Source organism: Elephantulus edwardii, unplaced genomic scaffold (genome assembly GCF_000299155.1).
Source record: "Elephantulus edwardii isolate Elephantulus edwardi_28Jun2011 unplaced genomic scaffold, EleEdw1.0 scaffold00012, whole genome shotgun sequence".
Lineage (NCBI taxonomy): Eukaryota > Metazoa > Chordata > Mammalia > Macroscelidea > Macroscelididae > Elephantulus > Elephantulus edwardii.
This window is the reverse complement of record NW_006399762.1, coordinates 16231007-16235962: the sequence shown is the minus strand read 5'-3', so window position 1 is coordinate 16235962 and position 4956 is coordinate 16231007.

Sequence of the window (4956 nt, the reverse complement as noted above, 5' to 3'; positions counted from 1 at the left end):
TAATTGATTAAACATAAATTGACATCCTTCTGGTAGTCTTTGCTTTCAGTCAAGATCTATCTGAAATCAGCAATGATCTCTGTGATATCATGACCTCTTCTAAATCCAGCCTGAATTTCTGATGTTCTCCTTTGATGTTCTAGGCTTTTTTTAGTAATCTCCAGCAATATTTTACTTGCTTGCCTATTAATGATGCTGTGAAGAAGAAGAATATGATATCATGATTGGAGGAGGGCTCATCAACAATCTGCATCATGCAGGTGATATAATCTTGTTTTCTGAAAGTAGTAACTTAAAAGTCTTGCTACGAAAAACTAAAGACTACTGTCTTCACTATCAATTACATCTCTACATCAATAGAACAAAAATTCCCATCAGGAATCAACAGACAACATAATGACAGAAACATGATTAAAATTGTCAAGAACTTCACCTTATTTGGATCCACAATCAACAACCTTCATATAAGCAGCCAAGAAATCAAAAGATGAGTTCGATTTGGAAAATTTGCTGTCACACTGTGCAACTGGACAACCGAGAAGGGGACTAACTCACAGATTATCCTAGAGATGATTCCCAACCACTTCTCCAGCATTTTTGGCCCCACTTACAGCTGGAAGAGAAAAAAACAGACCCTTCTGGACCCTGTTGCAATGACACTGGCACTGGGACAGCTGGATGACGCAAAAGGAGACCAAGTAACAGACCATCCTAATGGGTGAATGCAGCCATTGATTTTTTTACCATGCCTTTGACATGCCTAGCCCCACCTACAGCCAGAAGATGTAGAACAAATCCTTCTGGACACCACTTTGCTGCAACCTTGAGGAGTGTGTGTGTGTGTGGGTGGGTGTGTGTCACAGACTAACATTCAGGATCCAGCTAAGACATTGCTTTTGTCTGGGACATCATCCTGCTTTGCTAGTTGTGTACAATAAGTCGAAGACTCCAGTAATCAAGGAGGTATGGAATGCAGCCATTGAACAGAAGATCTCAAACAAAATTCTTCCTCCTGAACTGTCAGACAGAATGGTAAGGACAATTAGGGACTTTGGCTACACCACATCACAGACCAAGGAGAACAAAAGATTTCAGGAGAGGGGGCTGCAATGAGAAAACAAGAAGCCATCTACCCTAGAGAACTTAGTTGCCGAACCAGAGAGAAAGAAACAGAAGCTGTTCTCCTCTCCTTACTTTCTCCCAGTCACACATAATTTTGCCACAGGGCTAGAGAGGAAGGCGTTCAGGCAGAGTGTGTTGTTCTTTCCTTCCTTTCTTCTCTACGAGTATAATGAGTTCTCCAACTGAAATAATCTCCCCTTGAGTTTAGGAATCAGACATTCAGGCAAAGTGAGCTGCACTTCCCTCCTCTGGGACAGTGAGTTCCTGAGCCAAGGTCAACAGACCAAGGTCCTGCTACAGCCTCCGGCAAGAAAAATTCACTACCACAGCAATGACACAGAAGATGAAGGTTAACGATAACCTAGGGAAAATCAAGACAAGATATCACTAAAAAAAAGTGATCGAAACACTGGATTAAGGAACTGCCTGAAGCCAGAAAGTCTGAGGGAACTTTCTGACATAGAATTCAAAAGAATAGTAATTGAATATTTTCAATGGGTGAAAGACAAACTTGAAGAATTATGGGATCTACAAGCAAAAAATGGAGAAGAATTTACAAAAACAATGCAGATAAAACAAATGAGACATTACATACTCTGGAGAAGCAAGAAACTGTGATCTAGAATATGAGGACCAGTATTTCAGAAGTTGTCAACATGCTGGAAGGACCTCTAAGCAGAACGGAAGAAATGGAACACAGAATCAGTGAAATAGAACATAGAGTTCTCAGAACTGATGTGCTAGAACAAAATGTACAATAAAAAAGGAAAAAGTAGAAAGGCTAAGAATAATGTGGGACACCATCAAGTGGAATAACATTGTTTAATTGGAATCTCAGAAAAGTAAGAGTCAAAATATGGCACCTAGAGAGTTGTGGAAGAGATACTAGAAGAAAGCTTGCTAGGCATAATAAAGAATGAGAAAACACACACACGAAGCTGAGCGAACCTCATATTGAATGTTTTTGTGTACCATAGAGTCTGAATCAACATGAACCCTCCAGCAGGTTTTTAGAGGCAGTTAATTGCATGGGAAGAGATTACTCATGCTTCCCTCATGGAACAACTGGTGGCCTTGAACTATGTACCTTCAGGATTGCAGAGCAGGTTCTTGCCACTAGACCACCAGAGCAAACCATAAAAGAAAAACACCAAGGTGTATCATAGTTAAATTTGCCAGAACCTAAGTTAAGGACAAAAGTCTGAAAACAGGGAGAAAAGCAGAGTAACTTATAAGGGAGGGGAATTAAGTTTAAGAACCAATTTTTCAGCAAAAACCAGATAAGCAAAAAGTTAGTGGAATGATTCAAAGAACAATTCAGTCAGTCAAGAATACTACACCCAGTAAAACTGTCCATAAACTATGATGGAGAGATCAAGATATTCTCAGAAAACTAGAAATTAAGGGAGTTTGTCAAAACAAGATCAGCATTGTAGAAAACAATGAAGGAAGTCCTTTTTACAGAGATGCCACAGAAAGCAGGATTTATCAAAGTAACCAACAATAACTTCAAAAAATAACAAAATGATAAAATTAAAACTTTGCCTGTCAATAATTATAGTGAATTGTGAATAAAAAAGAAGCAAACTGGATAAAACCCAAAACCATTAAATATGCTGTCTACAAGAGATGCACCTAAAAAAAAATGAAAGGATGGAAAAAAGATACCAAGCAAATGGCAACCAGAGAAAAGCAAGAGTAGTGATATTAATTTTGGGTAAAATGTATTTTAGCATAAAAAACATTACAAAGGAAAGGAAAGTCACTACGTTATGCTTAAAGGGTCAAAAGAACAAGAAGACATAGCCATGATAATTATCTACGCACCAAATAATAAAGCTGCAAAATATACAAAGCAAATGTTAACAAAAGTGAAAATAAAAATAGACAACAACACAGTAGTAGTTGGTGACTTTAATACACCACTGTCAAGAAAAGATAGAACTACCAGAAAGAAATGTGCCAAAGATGCTGAAGATTTAAATCACATAATGAACCAACTCAATCTTATAGATATAAACCAAAAAAACCCTGAGTATACTTTTTTCTCCAATGCCCATGGAACATTCCCTAGAAGATCATAAAGAAGTTATAAATCAAGCATTAATAATTAAAGAAAGAAAGAAAGAAAGCGAAATATATTCTCAGACCTTAATGCTATAAAATTAGAAATCAATAACAATAAGCTAAAGGAGAAAAAAACCTAACATTTGAAAGCTGAACAACATCTTGCTTGAATTTGAATGAGTAAAAGAAGAAATTAAAAGTGTAATTAAAAGTTTTGGGTTTTTCTGCAATCCCAGAGGTGCACGGTTCAAATCCACCAGATGCTCTGCTGGAGAAGGAGGAACAATCTCCTCCTGTACCTGTCAGTTCTGATTTGACGGTACACGCATACAATAATAAATTAAAATTTTTTTTTAAAAAAAAAGAGGAAAAGTTTTGGGTTTTTTTTTTTTAAAAAAAAAAACAAACAATGAAAATAAAACCTACCAAAACCTCTGGGAAATAGCCAAAGCAGTAATCAGAAGTCAACTTACACTAATAAGCAAGCACATCAAAAAAGAAGAAAGAAAAAAGTAATTGATTCTTTTACCTAGAATCTAAAAAAAGTTGAAAAAAAAACCCAGCCTCCTCTTTTAACCTCTAAAAGAAATGAAATGATAAAAATTAGGGCAGAAATAAATGAAATATATAACAGAACACAATTGAAAACATCAACAAAATGGAGAGCTGGTTCTCTAAAAAGGTCAAAAAAAAAAGGAAAAAAAAAGGTCAATAAAATTGACAAATCATTAGCAAAACTAACAAAGGAAAAGAAAGAAAAGACACAAATAATACAAATAAATGAAAATAAATAAATAATCCAAATAAATGATGAAAGTGATGTCACAATAGAACCAACTGAAATAAAAGTTTAACAATAGAATATTATTTAAAAAAACAAAAACGTTAATAAAGCTAATATTAAAACCTAGAGGAAATAGATTAATAATTAGAAACTCAGAACATACCCATATTGCTGCAGACTGTAGTAGAACACCTGAACAGGCCCATTACAAAAGAAGAAATTGAATGAAAGATAATAAAAGAACTTTCAGTATCAACAACAAAATCCTGGACAAGTTGCTTTTATTAGTAAATTTAATAACACATTCAGTGAAGAACTGTCATCAATTCTACATAAAGTATTTAAGAATATAAAAAAAGCTGAAATTCTCCTGGATTCATTCTATGACTCAAGCATAGCCTTGATAACTGAAGTCAAGTAAAGACACCACGAAAACAGAAAGTTTTAATAGACCAGTAGCTCTCATAAACATAGATGCAAAAATCCTCAATAAAACCTTGGGCAATTGAATTCAACAGTATATCAAAAATATAATTCACTATGACCATGTGGGATTCATAATAGGCATTCAAGGATGGGTCAACATATGAAAAACAATCAACCTTGAGGTTATTTTTGTATATGGTGCGAGATGTGGATCCTGTTTGAGCTGAGGAGGTTGTCATTTCCCCATTTAATAGATTTTATTTCCTTGTTGAATTATCAGTTGACCATAGATAGCTGGGTCTATTTTGGGGTTTTCAATCCTGTTCCAGCAAACTATGTGCCTGTCACTGTACCAGTACCATGCTGATTTGGCTACTACTGCTGTGTAGTAGATTTTGAGATCAGGGAGTGCTATAGCTCCCACTTCGTTTCTGTTTCTCAGAAATGTTTTCCTTATTTGAGATCTCTTGCCTCTCCAAATAAACCTGGTAATTCTTTTTTGATGTCTGAAAAATGAATTTGGTGTCTGTGTTGGTATTGCATTGAATGTTGTTTGC